At 49.8% G+C, this 15,158-nt stretch overlaps 1 protein-coding gene across 3 annotated transcripts in view; it reads right to left on the bottom strand.

Annotated features, from left to right (window-relative positions):
- RAB5C (RAB5C, member RAS oncogene family) overlaps positions 1-14,676 on the bottom strand; it is a 32,608-nt gene extending 17,932 nt beyond the window's left edge. For 2 of the 3 annotated variants that reach the window (XM_025363916.1, XM_025363915.1), the window contains exon 1: positions 14,525-14,676. The gene's annotated coding sequence lies outside the window, so the exon portion shown is untranslated. Of the gene's footprint in view, positions 1-11,621; positions 11,629-14,524 lie in introns of all 3 variants that reach the window. The other variant, XM_025363917.1, reaches the window with a different exon arrangement.
- Between the last annotated feature and the right edge of the window lie 482 nt (positions 14,677-15,158).

Raw genomic sequence — 15,158 nt, forward strand, 5'->3', positions numbered from 1 at the left:
AACCCGGGGGGGGGGGGGTGCTAGGAGGTGGCTAGCTACGCCCCACCCCACAGCACGGAAAAAAAAAAAAAAACAACACAAAAAAAAAAAAAAAAAAAAAAGAAAAAAAAAAAGAAAATGACCATATTACAAAATTCTCAAAGGCTGGACACTGGGTTTCCTTTGTGTTAACAGCACATAACAGCAAGCCTGACACATAGTAGGTGAGCACAGATACGGTGAACTGCGCATGTGAGAGGTACAGCCTGCTTACACTTGGCAAGTGAACTAGGGAAGTTGAGGGCTTAAATCCGCATTCATCTGCCAGACGGCTCAGGTCCCCTAATAGAGCCACAGAGCAGCTGAGGAGCTGCCTCACTTCCCCAGGGAGGACTTCCTCCATCCCTACTGTACAGGGCTTAAGAGCACAAGTGCTGGAGTCAGACAAACTTCAGTTCAAGTTCTGGAGGCACCACTTAGGGTGGCCTGGTGTTGTCACTGAACCCATTTCCTCACATGTAAAATGGAGAGACCAGTACCACCTGTCTCCAGGGCTGCCAGGAAGATGATGCATGTGAGACTCTTAGCAAAGGGCCTGGCCTGGGGAAGCATTCAGTACATGTTCTGCAGCAGGGAAGCCCCTGCTCCTTCACTTCCCTGTGAAGGAGGCGCACTCCTCACTTCATCTTTCAGACAACATTCACTCTTTCCTCTTACCTCCAGTTTCCCGGGACTCCATTCTTCAGCACCTCTCATTTGCAGAGAATGCTGAAGAGGACATCTTTCCCCAGTTTCCTAGAAGATACTCAGTGTCCTGTCAACAACCCCAATCTTGCATCCTCTGGAGACTCGCTCCCAAAACCACAAAAATGGAGGGGAGAAACCATCACTATCCAATAAATCTGCAAGGGGTGAAGGCCCCAACCAGGCAAACCATAACCTCTTTAAAAAAATAAAAATAAAAAAAGTCCTATAACACAAAGCATCTTGGGTTTCTTTTGGTAGAGATGGGGTTTCATCATGTTGCCCAGGCTGATCTCAAACTCCTGCGCTCAAGCAATCCCCCCGCCTTGGCCTCCCAAAGTACTGGGATTACAGGCATGAGCCACCGGGCCCAGCGCACAAAGCATCTTAAAGCCCAAATGCTCTTCCTTCCATCTCAAAGCCTCTTTCAGGAAAGGGAAGAAGCAGTTCAGTTGTGGAGAGGGGGAGGGGACAGGAATAGAGCAGCTGACAAAGAAAGCAGAGTTCCTTTTAAAAACCAGGCTGCAAACACTAGAGGTTTGGAAACTGGCGTCATTAATCACCATGCTGTCTGAGCAGCTCAGAGAGCAATTTGATGTCTAGGAGAGCAGCCAGGGTTAGGGAGGCCACCCACGCCCTCCTCCATGCCTGGGATGCCTCTAACAGCCACCTGAAGGGGACACACATGGAGTTATGAACAGAAGGCAAGAGGCTTGTAAACCAACTCCTGTTAAGATTCCAAGTTAGTGTTTCCAGCAGGGCTCAAGTTACACATTTTCAGAGAGATGACAGTACAACGGAAGGATTTCAGCTATTCAATGATTCAGGATCACGGCACAAAGTGACAGCCTACCCTGAGCCAGCCAACAGCCACAAACCCTCCCAAGGGGGCAGTCCATTTTGGGAGGGCAGCGAAAGATACTGACTGGCCTGGACCATGTGGAATCTCTTACGAGACCCAGAGTCCAGGAGAGTTTGGCTGGAGAACTTAGCATTTGAAATAGAGAATGATTATATACACATACCTCATCTTCCCAACTCCATAGTAAATTCCAAAGGAAAGACCAAATCTGACCATTTTTTGGATCAGTCATAGCATCAGGCAGGGGTAAGAGAAGTATGAATGGGTGAGTAGAAGGACAACAGCCAGCTATGGGGATTAACTCCCAGGATTACAGTTGATTCTCACAGGGTAGATTTCCCAGGTCCACTTCTACGTTTCCCAACTCCAGAGTCTTCAGTAACTATGACTAACCATCAAGAGAAGAAATAAGGCCGGGCGCGGTGGCTCAAGCCTGTAATCCCAGCACTTTGGGAGGCCGAGGCGGGTGGATCACGAGGTCAGGAGATCGAGACTATCCTGGCTAACATGGTGAAACCCCGTCTCTACTAAAAAAATACAAAAAACTAGCCGGGCGTGGTGGCGGGCGCCTGTAGTCTCAGCTACTTGGGAGGCTGAGGCAGGAGAATGGCGGGAACCCGGGAGGCGGAGCTTGCAGTGAGCTGAGATCACGCCACTGCACTCCAGCCTGGGAGACACAGCGGGACTCCGTCTCAAAAAAAAAAAAAAAAAAAAAAAAAAAAAGAGAAGAAATAGCTCAAGGCATCCACATCACTCGATGTCAATATACCTGAGAGAAAACATTTGCTAAAAAGGCAGTGGTCTTGGAGAGCCAGCTCAATCTACGACTCTGGCACGAAATACACAAAGTAAGCCTGGGGCCCGGCGCAGTGGCTCATGCCTGTAATGGCCGAGGCAAGTGGATCACTTGAGGTCAGGAGTTCGAGACCAGCCTGGCCAACGTGGTGAAACCTCGTCTCTACTAAAAATACAAAAAGTAGCCAGGTGTGGTAGTGTGCACCTGTAATCCTAGCTACTCAGGAGGTTGAGGCACAAGAATTGCATGAATCTGGGAGGCACAGGCTACAGTGAGCCGAGATTGTGCCACTGCACTCCAGTCTGGGGGACACAGTGAGTCTGTCTCCCAAAATCTGGCAGTGCCAAAAAGTAAAGAAGTAATCAAAAAACAAAAACAAAAATCCTCACAATGACTGGGTAGGTCAAAGGTGGCTAAAAGAGCAACCAATGGGCAAAGCTGAAACATTTTGGGCACTAAAACTAACATTGGATTATTTATTTATTTATTTATTTTTGAGACAAAGTCTCACTCTGTTACCCAGACTGGGGTGCAGTGGTAGATCTCCACTCACTGCAACCTTCACCTCCCTGATTCAAACGATTCTCTTGCCTCAGCCTCCTGAGTAGCTAGGATTACAAGCATGCACCATCATACCTGGCTAATTTTTGTATTTTTAGTAGAGATTGGGTATCACCATGTTGACTAGGCTGGTCTCAAATTCTAGGTCTCAGGTGATCAGCCCATCTTGGCCTCCCCAAGCGCTGGGAATACAAGCATGAGCCACTGCGCCTGGCCTTATCACTGGATTATAAACCAAAGTGTAGGCCGGGCGCAGTGGCTCACCCCTGTAATCCCAGCACTTTGGAAGGTCAAGGCAGGTGGATCACGAGGTCAAGAGATCGAGACCATCCTGGCCAACATGATGAAACCCCGTCTCTACTGAAAATACAAAATTTAGTCAGGCATGGTGGCACGCACCTGTAGTCCCAGCTACTCAGGAGGCTGAGGCAGAATTGCTTGAATCCAGGAGGCAGAGGTTGCAGTGAGCCGAGATTGTGCCACTGCACTCCAGCCTGCCAATAGTAAGACTCCGTCTCAAAAAAAAAAAAGAAAAAAACAAAAAGAAACCGAAGTGTAAAATAAATATCCTGGAGTCCATACGAATATTAAATAATTGAACAAATAAATGGGGGAGAATAGGCTGGGCACGGTGGCTCACGCCTGTAATCCCAGCACTTTGGGAGGCCAAGGCAGGTGGATCACCTGAGGCCTGGAGGTCAAGACCACCCTGGCCAACATGGTGAAACCTCATCTCTACTAATAATTCAAAAATTAGCCGGGCGTGGTGGCATGTGCCTATAATTCCAGCTACTCGGGAGGCGGAGGCAGGAGAATCGCTTGAACCCAGGAGGTGGAAGTTGCAGTTAGCCAAGATTGCGCCATTGCACTCCAGCCTGGGCGACAAGAGCAAAACTCCATCTCCAAATAATAAATAAATAAATAGAAATAAATGCGGGAAAATAGACAAGTCTCTTGTATAGAAGAATTTAATAATTCAGCTGGGCGTGGTGGCTCACGCCTGTCATCCCAGCACTTTGGGAGGCCGAGACGGGTGGATCATGAGGTCAGGAGCTCAAGACCATCCTGGCTAACTAACATGGTGAAACCCTGTCTCTACTACAAAAATACAAAAAAATTAGCCAGGTGTGGTGGTGTGCAACTGTAGACCCAGCTACTTGGGAGGCTGAGGCAGGAGAACGGTGTGAACCCAGGAGGTGGAACTTGCAGTGAGCCGAGATCGCACCACTGCACTCCAGCCTGAGTGATAGAGTGAGACTCCATCTCAAAAAAAAAAAAAAAGAAAAAAGAAAAATGAATTTAGTAACTCATGTAGCTACTCCACCCTCAACAAGGGGAACATGAACCCAAGTCCCTGTTCCTTAGGTGTGGGCTACACACAGTGACTTTCTTCCAAAGGGTGCAGCATGGAAAGGGGACGGGGAGAACTTTACAGAGAAGCCTCATGCACATCACCTCAGTCAAGTGACCATGGTTGACATTGGTCATGGAAAGGCTTGTGGATTGTAGGTACCCTTGGCACGACGTGATGAAAATGGCACTTTACCTCACTGGTCCTCCTTCCCAAAACTCAGCACAGTCTAATTATGAGAAAAACACTGGACACAGCCCGGCGCGGTAGCTCAGGCATGTAATCCCACCACTTTGGGAAGCCGAGGTGAGATTGCTTGAGCTCAGGAGTCTGAGACCAGCCTGGACATCATGGTGAAACCCTGTCTCTACAAAAATTAGCCAGGCGTGGTGGTGCATTTCTGTAGTCCCAGCTACTTGGGAGGCTGAGGTGGGAGAATGGCTTGAGCCAAGATTGCACCATTGTACTCCAGCCTGGGTGATGGAGCAAGACTCTGTCAAAAAGAGAAAAATACTAGACAAATCCCAGATGAGAAGAGATTCTCTTCTATTTTTTATTATTTTTCTTGAGACAGAGTCTCGTTCTGCCTCCAGCCCAAGCTGGAGTACAGTGGCACGATCTTGGCTCACTGTAACCTCCACCTCCCGGTTCAAGTGATTCTTGTGCCTCAGCCTCCTGAGTAGCTGAGACTACAGGTGCGCGCCACCACGCCTGGCTAATTTTTGTATTTTTAATAGAGATGAGGCTTCACCATGTTGGCCAGGCTGGTCTCGAACTCCTGACTTCAAATGACCCACCCACCTCAGCCTCCCACAGTGCTGAGATTATAGGCGTGAGTCACCGTGCCTGGCGGAGATCTCTTTAGATGCTTGCCCAGCACTCCTCAAAACTGTCAAGGTCATCAAAAACAAGAAAAGTCTGAGAAACCGGCACAGCCAAGAGAAGCCTAAGGAGACAATGAATACAGGCAACATGGGATCCTGGAACAGAAAAGGACATCAGGTAAAAATCTAAGGAAATCTGAATAAAGGATGGACTTTAATGTAAACTATGTACTAACATAAGATTTTTTTTTTTTTTTTTTTTTTTTTTTTTGAGACGGAGTCTGGCTCTGTCGCCCAGGCTGGAGTGCAGTGGCTGGATCTCAGCTCACTGCAAGCTCCGCCTCCCGGGTTCACGCCATTCTCCTGCCTCAGCCTCCCGAGTAGCTGGGACTACAGGCGCCCGCCACCGCGCCCGGCTAGTTTTTTGTATTTTTTAGTAGAGACGGGGTTTCACCGTGTTAGCCAGGATGGTCTCGATCTCCTGACCTCGTGATCCGCCCGCCTCGGCCTCCCAAAGTGCTGGGATTACAGGCTTGAGCCACCGCGCCCAGCCCATAAGATGTTAATAACAGGGAAAACTAGGTGTGGGGGATTGAGAAAACTCCCTGTACTATCTTCATAACTTTTCTAAAACTATTCTGAAAGACTAAGTTTATTAAGCCTCGGCAACATAGGGAGACCCCATCTCTACAAAAAAATAAAAAATCGGCCGGGCACAGTGGCTCACGCCTGTAATCCCAGCACTTTGGGAGGCCAAGGCAGGCGGATCACAAGGTCAAGAGATCAAGACCATCCTGGCCAACATGGTGAAACCCTGTCTCTACTAAAAATATAAACATTAGCTGGGTATGGTGGCGCATACCTGTAGTCCTAGCTACTCGGGAGACTGAGGCAGGAGAATCACTTGAACCCAGGAGGCGGAGGTTGCAGTGAGCCAAGATGGCGTCACCACACTCCAGCCTGGCAACAGAGCGAGACTCCATCTCAAAAGCAAAAAAAAAAAAAAAAAAAAAAAAGACCAGCCTCAAGGCGAGCAGAGGATATCCAAGTACTGCAGGCACAGAACCAGGGAATGTTAAAGACCCCATCTGTGGAATACACATGTGAGGGCTGCTCATAGCACTGGTCTGAACAGCTGCTGCCACCACTTTCTTAAGCCACCTTCATTCAGGAACGAGCCTTGTGCAGACATGCAGAATAGCATCTACAGGCAGAGTGAAATTCGCTTCCACTGGTCCTTGCTAAGTACTGGTCTGAGGTCGGGGCTGCCTCACCACACACAACTGTAGAAGCACAGTCGTTTTGTCCTGCCATCAGATACACACACAGCAGAAGCCAGTCAGCAGGACTGTGGCTCGTCAGGCCGCGCCCTCATTGTCCCATTAAACCCTTCACCAGAAATGGAGATTTGGAGAGTCTTAACTTCTGGAAATTGAGTTTGTGACCTGCTTCCCATCGTCTCTACTGTAACATTGATTCTACTGACCTGTTTGCTCTCCCATTTGTCTATGAGCAACGTTCTGGGAGATGGACCAAAGATATGGCTCAAGCTGTGGGATCAGATGGATGTTAAGGTTGAATCCTAGGTTCATGACATCCAAAGTGTGTGAAGAAAGGAAGGGAAGTGTGTGTTAAAAGAAGTCAGGGCCGGGCGCGGTGGCTCAAGCCTGTAATCCCAGCACTTTGGGAGGCCGAGACGGGCGGATCACGAGGTCAGGAGATCGAGACCATCCTGACTAACACGGTGAAACCCCGTCTCTACTAAAAAATACAAAAAACTAGCCGGGCGATGTGGCGGGCGCCTGTAGTCCCAGCTACTCGGGAGGCTGAGGCAGGAGAATGGCGTGAACCCGGGAGGCGGAGCTTGCAGTGAGCTGAGATCCGGCCACTGCACTCCAGCCTGGGCGACAGAGCGAGACTCCGTCTCAAGAAAAAAAAACAAAAAAAAAAAAAAAAAAAAAAAAAGAAGTCAGTGAGGGACGGGCACGGTGGCTCACGTCTGTAATCCCAGCACTTTGGGAGGCCGAAGCGGGTGGATCACCTGAGGTCAGGAGTTTGAGATCAGCCTGACCAACATGGAGCAACCCCATCTCTACTAAAAATACAAAAAATTAGCCGGCTGTGGTGTCACGTGCCTATAATCCCAGCTACTCGGGAGGCTGAGGCAGGAGAATTTCTTTAACTTGGGAGGCGGAGGTTGCAGTGAGCTGAGATTGTGCCATTGCACTCCAGCCTGGGCAACAAGAGCAAAACTCTGTCTCAAAAAAAAAAAAAAAAGAAGTGGGCGAGGCTGGGCACAGTGGCTCATGTCTATAATCCCAGCACTGTGGGAGGCCAAAGCGGGCAGACCATGAGGTCAGGAGTTTGAGATCAGCCTGACCAACATGGTGAAACCCGTCTCTACTAAAAATACAAAACTAGACAGGCATGGTGGTGCACACCTGTAATCCCAGCTACTAGGGAGGCTGAAGCAGGAGAATCACTTGAATCTGGGAGGCGGAGGTTATAGTGAGCAAGATTTGTACCACTGCACCACTCCAGCCTGGGCGAGAGGGCAAGACTCCATCTCAAAAAAAAAAAAGAAAAAAGAGGTAGGCAGGTGTTTGGTGTTTGCTTTAAGGACAGGTTTGAATGTCTGCCCTCTCCTTTAACAAATTCAGTAGGGGGCCTACTATGCTGAATGCCATGCCAGGTCCTAAATACTCAAACAGGACCCGATCTGTGCCCCTAAAGGGCTCACCCACCAGAGAATGAGGCAGATAAGGAACAATGAGATAGCAGTTGAGAAGACAGCTCATGTAGGAGACAAGCCCTCAGTCCATTTGGGGCAAGACAAGGCTTCACAGAGGAAGTGGCATTCAAACTGAGCTTCCAGAGAAAAGTAGGGAGACGCAGTTTCCAGGCACATGAGGTGGAGGAGAGCCTTCTAGGCAAAGTGAACAGTAGGCATTTAGCCCGGAGATGGGTCAAGGAGAGGCTGTATTGAATAGTGATAAGAGCACACCCTTTCTCTGCCATTACTACATAGCCCCCAGCTCTAACATGGGGATTAAACACGGAACCTACCTCCTGGGGTTGTCGGAGGATTAGAGGAGTCAATACATACTTAGGGCTCAGAAGAGTGCCTGGCACATGGCAAAAATAAAAGTTTAGCTTTTATTTGTATTACTGTTCTTATACATAGAGGATGGGGCTATTTACTTGGAAAACTAATCTCTTACAATACCAAGCTATTAATGCAGAGGACTCCAAAAACATTCCAATTCTCCTCTGCCAAGATTGCTGAAAGCACGATTACCTGGATTTTGGCACATCCCAGTTTATAAATTCTACCTAAAGCAGTGCTTCTCAAACAGCCCCAGCATATGTACCCTTCCCTCAAGTCAGGGGAGAGGAAACTCCCAGGAATCTGGGAGTCGAACCCAAAGCAGCTGGCTACAACCAAAATGCTATCTTTGGCTGGGCGCAGTGGCTGATGTATAATCCCAGCACTTTGGGAGGCCAAAGTAGGAGGATCACTTGAGCCCAGGAATTCTGAGACCAGCCTGGGCAACATGGCAAAACCCTGTCTCTCCTAAAAATACAAAAACTAGCCGGGCATGGTGGTACATGCCTATAGTCCCAGCTACTCAGGAGGCTGAGGTGGGAGGATCACTTGGCACCAGGAGGTCAAGGCTGAAGTAAGCCGTGATCATACCACTGCATTCCAGCCTGGGTGAGAGAGGTCCTGTCTCAAAAATAAATAAATAAATAAATAAATGAAAGAAAGTTTCCTGTGTTAGCTTCAATTCATGCAAACTTTGCATTCCAATCTATAATAGTTCCAGGACTGTTTTAATATTAAAACACTTACAACTGAGTAAGACTGAAGTGGCACAGCATTCTCTTCTATAAAATGGGAATACAACTCACATCAATTCTGTTCAATGTCTACGAAATGAGACAATTTGTGAAACCATCAAGCAACGTACAAGGCATCCCAGCAAACATTTTGTTTTCGTTTTAGAGATGGGGTCTCATTATGCTGCCCAGGCTGGTCTTTTTTCTTTCTTTCTTTCGTTTTTTTTTTTTTTTTGAGACGGAGTCTCGCTCTGTCGCCCAGGCTGGAGTGCAGTGGCCTGATCTCAGCTCACTGCAAGCTCCACCTCCTGGGTTTACGCCATTCTCCTGCCTCAGCCTCCCGAGTAGCTGGGACTACAGGCGCCCGCCACCTCGCCCGGCTAGTTTTTTGTATTTTTTAGTAGAGACGGGGTTTCACCGTGTCAGCCAGGATGGTCTCGATCTTCTGACCTCGTGATCCGCCCGTCTTGGCCTCCCAAAGTGCTGGGATTACAGGCTTGAGCCACCGCGCCCGGCCTCTTTTTTTTTTTTGAGGTAGAGTCTTGGTCTGTTGCCTAGGCTGGAGTGCAGTGGTGCAGCCTCAGCTCACTGCAACATCCGCTTCCCATGTTCAAGTGCCTCCCAGGTTCCTGCCTCAGCCTCCTGAGTAGCTGGGATTACAGGCATGTGCCACCACGCCTGACTAATTTTGGTATTTTTAGTAGAAATGGGGTTTCACCATGTTGGCCAGGTTGGTCTCGAACTCCTGACTTCAGGTGATTTGCCTGCCTCAGTCTTCCAAAGTGCTAGGATTACAGGCGTGATCCACCACCCCTGGCCCCCAGGCTGGTCTTGAACTCCTGGGATCAAGTGATCCTCCCGAACTGCTGGGATTACAGGCATGAATTGCTGTGTCCTGCCTCAGCATACATTTGGTACACATGTTGAATCAGAATCAGTGTTGAGGGCTAGGCACAATTACCTGAGGTCAGGAATTCAAGACCAGCCTGGCCAACATGGAGAAACCCTGTCTCTACTAAAAATACCAAAATTAGCCTGGCATGGTGGCACACGCCTGTAATCCCAGCTACTCAGGAGGCTGAGGCAGGAGAATCGCTGGAGCCCAGGAGGTAGAGGTTGCAGTGAGCCAAGATTGCACCATTGCACTCCAGCCTGGGAGACAAGAGTGAAACTCCGTCTCAAAAAAAAAAAAAAAAATTGGCCAGGCACGGTGGCTCATGCTTCTAATCCCTGCACTTTGGGAGGCCAATGAGGCAGGCAGATCACCTCACCTGAGGTCAGGAGTTTGAGACCAGCCTAGTCGACGTGGTCAAACCCCGTCTCTACAAAAATACAAAAAAAAATCAGCCAGGCATGATGGCAGGTGCCTGTAATCCCAGCTACTCAGGAGTCTGAGGCAGGAGAATCACTCGAACCTAGGAGGCAGAGGTTGCAGTGAGCCTGGGCGACAGAATGAGACTGTCTCAAAAAAAAAAAAAAAAAAAAAAAAAGAACCTTCAAATCCTTACCTACCAATCAGAGGCAACTGCTGTTTTGTGGGGATCTAGTCTGTGCCAGCACTCGACTAGCTCCTTTCTTTGTTTCCAATTCTGCAAGGTATTTAGCATCGCCATTTTACCAGAAGAAACATAGGCTCAGTGAGGTCAAGTAACAAGCCCAAGGTCACACAACTGGTAAGTGGGGAAATCAGGATTAGAACTCAGGTCCAATTGCCTCTGAAGTTCTAGTGCCTTCCACCCGACCACACGGCCTGTTTACTGGGCAAGGGCTAGAAGCAGAAGGTCTGGCTGGGTGCAGTGGCTCACACCTGTAATCCCAGCACTTTGGGAGGCCAAGGCGGGCAGATCACAAGGTCAGGAGATTGAGACCATCCTGGCTAACACGGTGAAACTCCATCTCTACTAAAAATACAAAAAAATTAGCCAAGAATGGTGGCGGGCACCTGTAGTCCCAGCTACTGGGGAGGCTGAGGCAGGAGAACGGCATGAACCTGGGAGGCGGAGCTTGCAGCGAGCCAAGATTGCGCCACTGCACTCCAGCCTGGCGACAGAGCGAGACTCCACCTCAAAAAAAAAAAAAAAAAAGTAGAAGGTCTGAGAAGTACTTGCTTGGTGGGGCTGAATTTAAATGTGTGATCTTGCTCTGTTTCCGTGTAAATTCTAGTGACAGGAGTTCCTGGTGGCAAGCCGCATTCTTCCCACTTGTAAGCAGCAGGCAGCAGCACAGGGGAAACAGAGGACTAACCAGAGGCCCGCTCTGCTGCTTCCCCCTTAACCCTGCCCAGTGGGACCCCTGAGTTCACTCGCTTTGACTTTCATTTTCTAGCCATTAAGACTTTCAGGTTCCCCAAAAAATTAATGACACGTAGATGTCAGCAAACTCTCAGCCCCTGAAGAGTACTGACTTGGGACTTCTAACTGTCTTGGTCCTCACAGGCAGAGGAGAAGGGGGTCAAGAGAGAAGACAGGAGGTTAGGTAGAGGTTGGGGAAGAAAACGAAAACAGAGGAGCGCCAGTGATGAGGAGGGCTAAAGGGTTAAGAGTCTGCCCTTGTGCCACGGCGCGCTCACCCTGCATGTTCATTCATTTAACAAACAAACCAGGCGGAAGAAGGGCCCACTGTTAGAAGATCAGGCCACATCTGACCCCAAATCCAAGCCCTAGCTCTACCACTTTCTAAATGTATGATCTCAGGCAAACTATTTAAGTTCCTTCTGCATCCCCTCTAAAGCAGGGACACATATTTGCCTTATCTTACTCAAAAAAAAAAAAAAAAGTAATAATAAAAATTAAAAACAAAGTGGGGAAACAAATCCCAGTATTTCCCAGGGCACCTATGAGGAATATGTATGAAAATAACTTTGCAACTTTAAAATGATTTTTAAAAACTTAGTGTTACGGCCCCTCTACAGTTTAACAGTCCACTAATTGTGAGAGGCAAGAGGGCAGGAGAGGAACAGCATCAGAAAGGAAGGGTTTCTGGCGCACATGGAGCCATCGCTCTTTCTGCTAGGCAGAGTGAGACCTCTCCTTGGACTCTATAATTTCTGGATGCCAGAAGTGGCTGCATAACGACCCAAAGCACTGAGGCCTTCCTCGTCTCTCTAAATGGCAGAGCTTCCCCTTCAAAAGTCATTTCAGGTCAGGTGTGGTGGCTCACACCTGTAATCCTAGCACTTTGGGAGGCTGAGGTGGGTGGATCACCTGAGGTCAGGAGTTCCAGACCAGCCTGGCCAACATGGTGAAACCCTGCTGCTACTAAAAATACAAAAATTAGCTGGGCATGGTGGCACATGCCTATAATCCCAGCTACTTAGGAGGCTGAGGCAGGAGAATCCCTTGATCTCAGGAGGCGGAGGCTGCAGTGAGCCAAGACTGCGCCACTGCACTCCAGCCTGGGCAACAAACAAAGCTCTGTCTAAAAAAAAAAAAAAAATTCGTTTCAGAGTCAGAGCTGGGAGACCATGTCCAGATAAAGGAAAGAAGATCTCCTCAGAAGCCTGGTCGGCCTCATCCCAGCACTCAAGAAGAGTGACAAACTACGTTCTACTCCTGAAGACGTAAGTCTGGTCAGAGACCAATGGCCAGTGAGCAGTCAGGCCTCTCTGGCCCTGCCGCTCAGATGCCCAGGCTGACCAGATCAGAGAAACTAGATTGGCTGAAGAAGTCTCCAATGAGCCCCAAAGGAACCCACCCAGATACAGAGCTTGTGATCCAGCTGTTGACCCTAATAACGAAGGCTTCTTCTGTTGTCCAATAAAAAGTGAAATAAGTAGGCCGCACACAGTGACTCACACCTGTAATCCCAGCACTTTGGGGGGCTGAGGCGGGTGGATCACCTGAAGTCAGGAGTTCGAGACCAGCCTGGCCAACATGGTGACACGCCTTCTCTACTAAAAATACAAAAATTAGTAGGGCGTGGTGGTGGATGCCTGTTAATCCCAGACACTTGGGAGGCTGAGGCAGGAGAATCACTTGAACCAAGGAGGCAGAGGTTGCAGTGAGCCGGGATCACGCCACTGCACTCCTCTAGCCTGGAGGATAGAGCAAGACTCCATCTCGAAAATAAACAAACAAAAAAGTGAAATAAGTACATCCTAGGTCTACTCAAAAGAATGTAGGAATCAGACACTAGCCGCTGTCCAGAAGCACTCAAACACACCTCAAGGTCAAAAGACAGCACTTTTAAGTGGCACGCAAGGGTGGTAAAGGTAGCCCAGAACACTTGGGTGGTAAAGGTAGCCCAGAACACTGAAGTGCTACAGAAGTTCCCACAAACTGCATGGCTTTCTGTCCCTTCCTTCACTGTAGATAGCAAGGATCGGTCATGGCCTCAGAGCCAGGCTACTCCTCATTAAGGCACAGTCTCCGGCCTGTACTTTGGCCACATAACAAAGCTTGGTCTGAGACAGCAGCTATTTCACACACCAAAGCCCCAAGCAACAGACAAGGATCATAGTCAACATGCTTGAGGGAACCTGCACTTTCTGGCATGTATGGGAATTCCTTGGGCTACAGTTAAAAATCCTGAACTGCCATTGTGAACTTGACTTAGTCCTCAGTAATAAGTCCAAGCCCAGACGGGACTGGAGACAGACCCTGGCGTGCCATGGACCTGTTGCTCAGCGTGGGGGGTGTGTGTGTGTTTGGGAGTGGGAAAGAGATAGCCCTTCAATTCCAGACTCCTCATTTTGGGTCTTATTCTCCTCCCTATAGACACCCGGACAGCAGTCCCAAAAGAAGCAGTCCCTTTGAGGCGGCTTGGAAACCACTCACGTGCTCTGGGAGGACACAGCTGAGCCTGGAGCAAGGGGGAGGGGAAAGAAGATAATGAATGGGCACATCCACCCTGATCTGTGATCTATAGCTAGAATTGAGCAAACCTCAGCTAAATTCTTCAGAGTCAGGAAGAGAGAGACACTCAGAGAACAACATAACTAGAGAACAGGGGCTGGGAGACAGAAGGGGCAAAGCAAGAAAACAGCTCATTGCCAGTAAGTGACCCAAACTTTAAACTCTGCTGAGGTCCTGGTTGGTTCTCTGGCTTGAGGAAAGAGAGGAAGTAAGGAGTTGCGGGAGCGCCAACACACTTCTGTGCGTGTGGAACGGTCTCACCCAGACGACCCCCTCCCCCAAAGGAAATCGAGATATTCCTCTAGGGCTGGAGGGGACAACTGGTTTTGTGGGACAGCAGGAAGGAAAACGGCGACAGACAGCACTCTCCGTCACTTCTAAAAGAGAAGAGGGACAGGTTCCTTCACACCTGGCAAAGATCCTCCGATTCTGGGAGCAGGGGGAGCGGAACTTAGGCACCTCTCTCCCACAACTGGAATGGACAGGCCAGAGGACAGTCATAGCGGTTTCCTTAAGGCTCACGAAAGGTAGGTAAGCTAAGGAAAGAAGCTCCCCATCTCCTGCGGCCCGACGCCTGGGGAACCCCTCAAGGGGGGGCTACGGGTCGGGGGAGGGGTCAGTATCCCCCTAAACTGGGGCTGGGCGGGAGGAAGGGCTGCCCTGGAGATGCTTCAACGCAGGCGAGACACCAGGTCCTGGGACAGGCATACTCACGGCGGCTCCGGGGCGGCGGCGTTACTTGGGGCCGGGGCTCGGACGGGCTCTGCTTCTCTCCCCCCCGGCGGTGTCCCAGGCTCCGGCCTCCACTTCCGCCTTTCAGCCGCTCCGGATCCGGATCTCCACCTCCGCCCCGCCCCTCAATACTCCCAGGTGATTGACAGGGCGGAGAAGCCAATGGGAGGCACTCTTGGCCGACCTACCCAGCGGCGCCGGTAGGAACGCGGGAGTGGCGGGAGGGCGCGCGCGAGGGATCGCGGGACTTGTAGTTCGTGGCGATGGGAGGAGTCCGTGGCTGCCTGGGACTTGGGCTTAGGCTGGAGCTGGCTGACTACAAGGCCGAGCCCGGCCGGGAACTTTTTATTTTTTTTGAGACGGAGTCTCACTCTGTCGCCCAGGCTGGATTGCAGTGGCGCGATCTCGGCTCACTGCAACCTCCGACTCCCGGGTTCAAGCGATTCTCCTGCCTCAGCCTCCCGAGTAGCTGGGATTACAGGCACACACCACCACGCCCGGCTAATTTTTGTATTTTTAGTAGAGACGGGGTTTCACCATGTTGGCCAGGCTAGTCTCGAACTCTTGACCTCAGGTGATCCGCCCTCTTCGGCCTCTCAAAGTGCTGAGATTACAG

This window comes from Theropithecus gelada, chromosome 16 (genome assembly GCF_003255815.1).
Source record: "Theropithecus gelada isolate Dixy chromosome 16, Tgel_1.0, whole genome shotgun sequence".
Classification (NCBI taxonomy): Eukaryota; Metazoa; Chordata; class Mammalia; order Primates; family Cercopithecidae; genus Theropithecus; species Theropithecus gelada.